We start from the raw sequence: 10,423 nt of genomic DNA, 5'->3' as shown, positions 1-10,423 counted from the left end.
AGAAGAGATGGAATTTTAGTTTTAATTCGGCAAGACGACATTTTAAAATAAATATCATTAATTTTAATCAAGAAAGAGTGAAGAAGAGTTGGAATTCTTTAATGATGATGATAATCAACATGAACTCAGAATTATTTTTATCCCTAATGAAATCTCATTCGATTTTTGATCTAATTATTGTTATATAATTAAGAACGAAAAAATGTTATCTTTGCACTAATCTCTTCTCTAATAGTATCACGGCCAAGGCCTCTTTCGTCCCAAATTTCATTTCTCAATTTATTCAAATTAAATATATTTGGATTAATTAGAACCATCGCATTAAGATTACAGTGGTAAATTTCTTAATATTAACTACCCACTAACCCCATTTCTCATTTCTCTCGCATTTCTATTTCTTCACTCCTACGCTCTCCCTTGTCAACTTGCCCAATGTCTTCTTCCAGCTTTGCCTTTTCTTTTTCTTTGCAATTTGTAAGAATCAATGCAAGTTAATTTCATAAAATACATGAAGCGTTATGACATTTTTTATTTCAATTTTTTAGTCTGTTCTTACGTTAAAATTTCCACGTGTACGCATATATATATTATTTTATTTAATATTTAAATATAGGAATTCCCCCCTCTCCTGAGGCTAAATTGTTAAAAATGAAAACAAATCCTCTCTGCCTATACGCATATATATATATTTCTGTCTCTTTCCCGCGCTTCCCTCTCTCTCCCCCAGGTTTCCGAGGGGGCTTCTACTGGCAAGCTGCTCGGTTCTTTGATTACCACTGTCAGGGATAATACTGAACTGCACGGCACAGCTCCTTGAACTGAAACTCCATCTCTGCTGCGAGCACGCTGATCGCCAAGCATCTGTTTTTTAGTCGTTTCCGCCTCCAATTGCTCTCCGACCTCGATTGTTTGGCTTGGAGAGAGGATTCCGGCGTGTTGATTCTCTCCACCTGCATTGGTGTGGACTGTCAAGTTCCCTCCTTACTGTCGCTCTTCGCCCGTCTGCTTAGGTGTGGACTGTTTCCTCCTCACTTTCTCCCTCTCTCTCTTTTCTCTCTCTCGTATCACCACACCAATTCGGCTGGTTCAGAGCTGGGAGTTGAAGCAGGAACTTTAGTTTTTCCCTCTTTCGCCTCTTGTAATTGTTGTCACCTTGTGTAGGGTTTCACTTCGATTATTGATTCCCCTGTCTAAGCTTTTGTCTGCTTGGAACATCGTAGAAGGCAGCGAGCTCGAAGCAATTGTTATCAATCCCGGGGTGGTGCTTCATTCTTCTAATCTGAGGCTTTCTCGAGCAGTACCAGCACCAGCACCAGCACTTCTGAGTGTCTATTGCCATTTGGATAGCGAACCTCGGAGCATATAGCTTCTGTCATCCCGGCAAGCTTTTGCTGGGAGGTCTAATTAGTCTCCGCTGGTTTCTCGATTGGCCAGCATTTCCGAGAGGAAGAGAATCTTTATTTGGAGCATTTTCGCTTTGGCAAAGCTGTTCCTTGGACGTTTGAATGATTGTCGCAATGGACTTAAATACCATGCCCGAGGAGGAGGAAGAAACTTATGATCGGCATGTACAAGAATATACTGCAGCCATAGATCACACGGAGTCTGCCGTCAATATCGCTAATCGGGTAAGTTTTTTTTAGTTTTTTCCAGCGGAATTTCACAAATGAGAGCCATTTTTCGTTTTCCAAGCATTTAAGGTCGTGTGCTATCTGATAAAGCTGCAGTAACTTCTTATGGCTTCTTCAGTTCAGAGACTAGAAATTTCATTATGCCGTGGAATGCATGAACTCTGAGTACCCGATTCTTTTTGAAAGGTTTGGATTTGGAAAACCATGCTAACTAGTTCCTTTTAAACGAGACGAGACGAGACGAGAGGAGATATGAATATGGTTTCTGTGGATGAGTATTTCTCCCTCTCTCGCTCTCTCTCTCTCTCTGTTTTTTATTTTTTTTTTGAAACTACCACTCCCTACACTTGTCTTACTACTCATAGTTTTTACCTGTCTCACCTCAAGATTATGCTTTTTGATGACATCGCATACTACTTGTGTCAGGAGAGTTTTGAAAGGAGCAAAAGACCGATGAAAGAACGTTCTGAGGAAAGGGCAACTAGTACATCGCAGCGGGCTGATCAGTTTTACCAGACAACGAGACGTTTCAAATCTTATGATACAGCTAAGCTTCCTTCTGGTATTTCATCTCTCTGGTTGACTCATTTATCTACTTCTCCTCTCCCTAGCTTATTTTGCTACTAGGCCTGCACTTGATTTTTGTCCTGAAAATACGTTTCGCTTTCTAGATCTTGATCAGTATCTTTGCTAAACTCTTGAAGTCGTCTTGGAAGATGTTGGGCATGCTTAAGATATCTGCTCGAACATGACTTGTGTTGGTTTCAAGTTGAGTGAAACTGATTGTCAAACTTGCACCAAAGAGTTAAAATTGATACCTAAAGAAAACAAGTTGCTTTAATCTGCTCCGAAGTGAAAGGCAAGTGTAGCTACTTGAGCTACTTGAGCTATCTGATATGAGCCAACATGGAGACCAGACTTGGTAGATCACAGGTGACTTGGCTTATGTACCGCTGCTTTGGTTCTCGATAAACCTGAGAATGTGTGCATACTTTTGCTTTTGGTGCTGAAAACACTGGCATTCTGTCAAATCTGGCAGCTTCATTTCTTCTTTTGTAGGGATTACGTAGGAAGTAAGATGATGTCAGCATGAGGACGAACCTGCAAAGAGATTACGTGAAATTACTGCAGTATCTGGTGTCCTCACGTGAGGCACATCCCATGGATTGAGCAGACATGATTAAGTTTCTTCTTGTCTGTGCAAAACTGATTTATTATTACAGATGCATGTCAGAAACGGGGCATACTCCTCGTCTGAATAATTCAACTCATTTTCTTTAAATATAAGCAAATAGTTCACGTGTAGGTTTTACATCATTTTTCACTGAGATTGTGACGAATATTTTGGTCTGCCTTTTTCGTTCTGTTCTTTTTTCTTTTTAATTATTATTTGTTTGACATTTCTGGTGGAGAGGTTAGTGGTTTTGGGGATTCATCTTGACGTAGCTTACATCTGTCAGTGGTTGCTTGCAGTCCCTCTCGTGACTGGTGTTCTTTGTAGCTAATAAGTTCCTGTTCTTTTCGAATCTCTAAAGAGTTATCTTGTCACAGGTTGGTTAGATTGCCCTTCATTTGGCCAGGAGATAGACTGCTTCATTCCTTCTAAGGTTCCGCTTGGTGAAGCCTTTAATGACTCTATCCCTCCTGGGAAAAGATACTCATTCAAGCAAGTGATTCATCAACACAGCGTTTTGGGAAGAAAAGTGAGCTTTTTTTGCACCCTCTCTTTCGTTGGACTTTCTGTAAAAACATGTTAAGAAAGGCTACTTTCCTTGGCAAATGTTTTGCTACTTAATTGTGGTTATGCGTTATTTAGTTGGATAGGTTTTTTGGTAGAATTGTACTGTCATGTTACTTGTAACAAAGGAACAAACTTTACTTCTAGACAATGCAGAAAAAACATTTGTGCCTGAGCACACCTGCTGCAGAACCTCTAGATTTCCTATGAAACTAGGTAACTTTCTTTGGGGTGGGGGGAGGAACAGCTCTGGTTTCTAAACTTGTTTCTTATTTAGCTTTATGATGAAGAGTTTTAATATTGTTTCTGCTATAGGCCACTTGTGAGAACTAATCTCTTCCACGGTTAGACTCTTCTGTTTCTCTTGCTTTTTTTTTTTTTTTAGTTTTTTTCTGGGCTTTGTGATTAAACATAATTAATGGAGCTAAGTTAGGATTTCAGTTGGACTTGTATGAAGAATATCATTGACTCTTGAGTTTAAGCATCTTTTAAACACTAAGCCTTTTCAATTTTTCAGCTTGGTTTGGTAATTGATCTGACGAATACCACTTGCTACTATTCAGTATCAGATTTGAATAAAGAGGGTATTAAGCATGTTAAGGTAAGTGCTGTGATACTGTTTTACATTGATCTCACAATTCCAAACCCCCAGCCCCTCCACCCCCCTCCCCCTTTCCTTCTATCTTGACATTGATCCATCTTTGAATTTCAATTGTTTGTTAGATTTCATGTGTTGGCAGGGATGCTGTTCCGAATAGTGCGCAAGTAAATCAGTTTGTTTATGAGGTATGAGTTTTCAAATGATCTATTTGCACTAATCAATTTTGAATGTATTCCTGCTCCTTCCTTGCTCGGAGGATACATGTTATTTGTCTCTGTTTCTGTAGGAAAAAGTTGCTTTTTATGATAACGTTGACTTCTACAATTTTGGACTTTTTACAAGGTGAAATTAAATATAAAATTTGGGTTAGTCTACAAGCTTCCTGACTATTCTGATTGTTTATTGTTCATCAAAATTATTTTTTCCGCACATTAAGTAAAGTCTGCTGCTTTTACTTCTTGGTTAGAGCGATAGAAATGAAGCCAATAATATTACAAAAGCATTGGTCCTTAACATGAGAGAAATAGAAAGTCCTTTGTGTGGAAATAAGGATGAAAACGGTATATCTATATTACAAATGGGAAGAGGAGATTGGGTAATATTGGCTTGCCGGTTTTTCCCATAACAAAATAATTCAATTAATTAATGGCTGTTAGATTAGGAGGAAGTTGAAGGTAAAAGGGTAACTTTTTGTTCTTTAATAACCAACTTCCTATTCTCTCTCCCTCTCTCCCTTCACAATTCACAGTCGAATACTTAATTTCTCACTTCAAATAATCACTATAAACAATCTACATACATTAAAAATTTAATAAAATAATTATATTTCTCCTGATAATTTAAGAGGGCAAGAAACAATACAAAAGTAATAACAGATAGTGCATAGCACGGGTAAGCATCTTGTGGTGATTTAAGCATGAAAGTGCAGGTGTTCAGTTATGCAACCTAATGGATTACTGGTAACTATTACTGTGATCCACATTGTTATAATTATCTACCTCTTTAATCGCTGAAGAGACAAGATGTGCATGATTTAGTTGTGGTTTAACTGTGTTTATAGGTGTCATTTTTCTTGTCCATTCTTTTCAGGTCTCTCTATTTCTTTCTCGTCAGAATCAAACCAAGAAATACATCCTTGTTCACCGTACACATGGGCGTAACCGTACAGGATACATGATCATTCATTATCTTATGCGTTCCACATCAATGTCCGTCACCCAGGTGGGGATGTATGACTCTTTAGCTCTGATACTGGAAGGTGCTTCTTTCTGAATTTCCACTGCATTTCTCTTGTTTTTGCTTTCTCATTGTGCAGGCTATCAAAAAATTTGCAGATGCACGTCCTCCTGGAATCTACAAGCCGGACTACATCGATGCACTATATACCTATTATCATGAGAAGAAGCCTCGAATAATTATCTGTCCACCTACACCCGAGTGGAAGAGATCATCCGATCTTGACCTCAATTGCGAGGCAATGGCAGATGAGGATGATGATGGAAATCATGCTGCTCCTATTCTTGTAAGTTCTTCGACATATTTTAGCTTTCTTGTCTTGCAATTTATTCTGAACAAGAGTGGCCTGTCATATCTAGAGACCTGCTGCCAAATAAAGTTAGTGATGACAATAGCATAAGCCGGAAGCGCCGTCATCTGCATTATTCCACTATGAGGTATTATTTCTCATTTATAATTTTATTTGGTCAATGGGCTCAGTTTCCGTGATTTGCTTGTACATCCATGTAAGGAAACCCTTCTCCACTGAGTCCATTACATTACTTCAATTTTTTGAGCAGTTTCCTTGGTTGCTGATCACTCTTTATGATACTCATTGATTGTGGTTTTCTAGGTTCTTATTGTGGCTTTGACCTTAATCTGACAGACAAAGATTCATTGACAATTCAATAATTTGCACATCCTTTAATTCTCCTAGCACTTCTGCTTGAAGTCCTCTGTATGTGTTGTGCTTTGCATGTTAATGTCTCTAGGGCTGATAGTATATATTGAGAATGCAGTTCAAACAAGTGGCAGGGGTAAAAGTAAAAGAGAAGTGTGCAGTTAGTTGGAACTTAAGGATTTAAATGCTTCAATATCATTTCCCTGAGAAGATAGGTTCAGTGCTGCCTTTCTATTGCAGGATAACTGCGAGACTGAGGCACAAATGACAAATGATGATGTCTTGGGAGAAGAAGTACCAAGGGATCTGGTTGATAGATATCGTTACTTCTGCTACCAAACCCTTAAGTTGAATACTCAGGTATTTAGGCAGCTCATTACGACATTTATTAGTTTTGGAGCCAGCTTTCTTCATTGCTAGGGCGTAACATTTGAAGTGAAACTGGCAAATTTATAGGATTTGAATTTCCTTCTATTAGAAATTTTCCATGGGAATTGAATTTCTTTCTATTTGATTGTTCACATAGGATTTGAATTTTTTGGGTCTATGGGTAATTACCTTCTATTAGATACAATTGTCCTTGGTTGTTGGCCATTATAAATATCGCATTAACCTGTTCTATCTAATTTCAGCCACGGGGAGCAAAGCAATTTCCAGGGTCACACCCAGTTTCTCTTGACAGGTACTCTGTTTTCCAGTAATCTCTGTATTACCTGTCTTGCAATTCCGATTGCCAGCAAGGGATCCAAGGATCCCCATTCTTGTCATAATTAAGGAGGATAACTTGTGTGTCCTGTGGGCTAGCATGTTGTAATTACACAATGAGATATAGTTATATGCTAATTTTAGACGTAAGACTGCTTAGACTGCTGCTATCTGCGTTTTTCCTTTGGTTGTCTATTCATAGTAGTGGCTCTTGCAATTATATATCTATATAGGCTGCTATGAGTTTGATGTTTGTCATTTTGAATGTAAAAAAACTGATATTTTTGGATTGTGCTTGGAGTGTTACCTGGATTTCGGTTTTTGCCCTCCTTCCTTTTCCATTGTTGGCATCAGTAGTAAAGGAAGAAAGAACTGAATGATTAACCGGTTATTACTATTCTCGTGTCAGTAAATTGGTAATGGGTTTATCCATTCTTGCTTGCAGGGAAAATTTACAGTTGTTAAGGCAGCGGTATTATTATGCCACTTGGAAAGCTGATGGAACGCGATACATGATGCTAATAACTATTGACGGGTGCTATTTGATTGATCGGAAGTTCAGTTTTTGAAGGGTTCAGATGAGGTTTCCTTGCAGAACAAGTGATGTAAATATTTATCTCTTTATTGTGTTCTAATTTGCTGAAGTTCTTTATTGTTTAAGATATCCAAGTTGACACTTCTTTGGCTGTGAAGGGTGTACGTGAGAAGACTCACCATTATACTTTACTTGATGATGAGATGGTAATCGATACTATGCCAGATTCAGGGACCCAGGAGAGAAGATACCTCATTTATGACCTGATGGCACTCAATCAGGTCTCTGTCGTAGAGGTTGAGTTGATTTCATTGAAAACTCCTCTAAATGCTTCATTGTTGTATGTTCAATTCTCTTGTCGGGTTATGCACCTTTGTAACTTCTTCTTGACTGATGCAGCGCCCTTTTCATGAAAGATGGAAAATGATAGAGAAAGAAGTTATTGAACCTCGAATTACTGAGCGAGACAACATTTATCAGAGCTGGAATCCTTACTACAGATACGACTTGGAACTTTCAGGGTGAGAACTACAACCTGTGGAACCAATAAAATGACATCCTCTATGATGATAAACAATATTAACGGCATTCTATGGCTGGTGGTGTTCTTATACATCCTAGGTGAGGAGAAAGGGTTTCTGGTTGCTCCCCACTGTGGACAAGCTGTTAAAGGATTTCATTCCAAAGCTTTCGCACGAAGCTGATGGTCTCATCTTTCAGGTGCTTTATCTCATGGTTTAGACTGTATTATAATAATTTTCATCTTAGAAGAGAGTTCCTTGAGCGAATTCTTTCTTTTCTAGAGCTGCTTCTACTTTTGGATAAGCGAATTTATGTACTTTGCAATAAGTATTAACTTTCAGGGCTGGGACGATCCTTATGTTCCTCGAACGCACGAGGGCCTTTTGAAGTGGAAATATCCTGAAATGAACTCGGTTGATTTTCTGTTTGAGGTTGTTTTCTTTCACCTAGCCATTATTTTCAATCTTTCTTCTGTAGTATGGAATGTCTTCGTCAACTCTCTGACTGTTTAAACAGGTTGGTGAGGATGGATGCGAGCAGCTGTTTACCTTTAAGGCAGGACAAAGACGCTGATGGCAGGACATAGGGTTGTGTTTGAAGGTCTAAATGAAATCCTTGGGTTTTTTCTTGCATTCTACCCGTTCTTTTTGTCTGTTGGTGTTGGTTTCCCGTGCATTGCAACCCCTTTAAATCATATCGAGATGTCAATGCACTCACAGGGTACTTACAGGATTTCATAATTTAAATAGTTCACTATTATTGTGAGTAATGGAATCTTTCGCTTTAAATTTTGCTCTGGTATCCATGTTCTTATGTATGGCATGTACAATTGAAGTAACCCGATATCGTAAAAATGAAGAAATTAAAGATTATTGGACATTTTAATTCTCCAATAATGTGTCATGAGCTGTTTGTGGAGTGTGTGCAAGCAATTGTTTTGGCTCTCATATTTTCTGGTTATTCGCCTGCCAATTCTACTTCTGTGCTGCTTGTTTTGCAAGCTTGGGTCTGTTCAGTTCTCGATCTCGTGATTCTAACTTTTATATTTGTCCTAACCGAAAAATTGCAGCTGGGACGGATCCCTCTACATACTCTGGGAAGATTATCGAGTGCTCTTGGAACTCAGATGAGGAAGTATGGGTCTGTATGCGGATGAGGGTGGACAAAAATACTGCAAACGATTTCAGAACCTATGAAAAGGTCTATTCTCCATATGCTTCATCATTTATTACCTTATTCAAGAACATGAAAATGTAAAGCTGTTTCCATGACCAAATGGACCCGGTTAATATGGTCGAGTTTCTTAACACCACTGTCTGCCACACCCCCTTTGTTTCCTCTTCACCAGGTAATGCAGAGCATAAGGGACAACATCACGGAGGATGTGTTGCTGGGCGAGATTGGCGAGATCGTTTGCCTCCCGATGTATGCGCATAGGATAGAGACTGAGATGAACTCAGCTTGGCGTTGGTTGAATTCTTGACAGCAACAGTGTTGTACTTTCCAACTTCGGTTCTATAGGAGGCAGAAGGAGCTGAGACTGATTGTAGCCCTTCCAGCAACGTGCCAGAAGAAAGTAAATACTGATAGTAAGGTTAGAAGAAGGAACTATTCCCAAATATTTTGGGCAGCCTGAGGTGGTAAACATTGAGAAAGGGCTCCTCTGCTCTCAGCTTCTGTGGGCTTTCAATTAGCCTTAATCTCCCATCGTCATCCTCGGTTCTAGTGAGTCGTGTGATGATCTAGTTATGTGGGGGCTTGTATGGTCAGGTCTGACCAAAGGGTTTTAATTGATCTTTTTGTTTTCGCCTCTTATAGCTGCTGTTAAGGGAAAAAGAGTCTAGGTTATTAGGATCAGCATCTGTATATATCAGTATTAATTTGTTCTTTCCCTTTTTTTTAATTTATTTATGTAGCAGCTGTTAATTTGTTTGGAAAGTAGCCATCTTTCAGGACCATTACGTGACTACAATGTCGTCCTTCATTCTCTCTGCTCGCTGCATCTCTGATAATAATGACACCGGACAACATAGGTCGATAATTTTTCACATTGCAGTACATCACCATATTAATCAGGTAGAGTTAACAATTGCATCACATTTTCTCTGCCTGTTGCATCTCTGCCCAAAATTTTTTCACGTTGCTTCAATCCACAAAGTGTCTATGTATAGGTATGTTCTCCTTATATATTAATAATCTATAGTAAATGTGCGCTTCAATTCGGATACGAGGCACGAGTTGATATGTGATCGCTAACTTGTTCTAACTGGCAACTTGAGTTCATTAATTTGCAATTTGTGGTCTACTATGAGTAGGAGAGCACGGTAATATTAGACAGTAAGACTCTCAAGGCCGATGAGGCCGTCAAATCAAGGGGATAATTGCCATTTCATACCCATCTCATTGATAGTATCAATTCTCAAGGTGGGTAAAGGCTCTCAAAGGATTTGAAAGAAGGGTTCGATGCAACAAATGAAGTCATGAGTCCATCCATATCTGCTGCTATTGACTCTCTATATCTCTGTTTCTTTCGTATTTTATTCATTTCTCTGATACTTGCTTCGAAAATTATATATATATATATATATATATATTTCAGTTAATGTCAATATGCAAGAACAGAATCGAGAAAATTAAAGTGTGCAAAATCAAGCTTATTCCAATTATTATCTGTGGGCAGTCCGAAATTCTCTGTATTCTCATTATGTTTTTGGTCAAGTGGCAGCTTTCCTTCCTCAATATTAATTATTCTTACATTCTACATAGTTATTTATGTCAGACACCTAAGAGATAT

At 38.6% G+C, this 10,423-nt stretch overlaps 1 pseudogene; it reads left to right on the top strand.

Moving 5' to 3' along the window:
- Positions 1–706: 706 nt before the first annotated feature.
- Positions 707–9,587, top strand: LOC116187303 (annotated as a pseudogene).
- The last annotated feature ends 836 nt before the right edge of the window (positions 9,588–10,423 follow it).

The sequence above is a fragment of the Punica granatum genome, chromosome 8 (genome assembly GCF_007655135.1).
Source record: "Punica granatum isolate Tunisia-2019 chromosome 8, ASM765513v2, whole genome shotgun sequence".
In the NCBI taxonomy this organism is placed as follows: Eukaryota; Viridiplantae; Streptophyta; class Magnoliopsida; order Myrtales; family Lythraceae; genus Punica; species Punica granatum.
The sequence above is the reverse complement of the archived record's forward strand: the minus strand, read 5'-3'. Positions and strand labels throughout refer to the sequence as shown.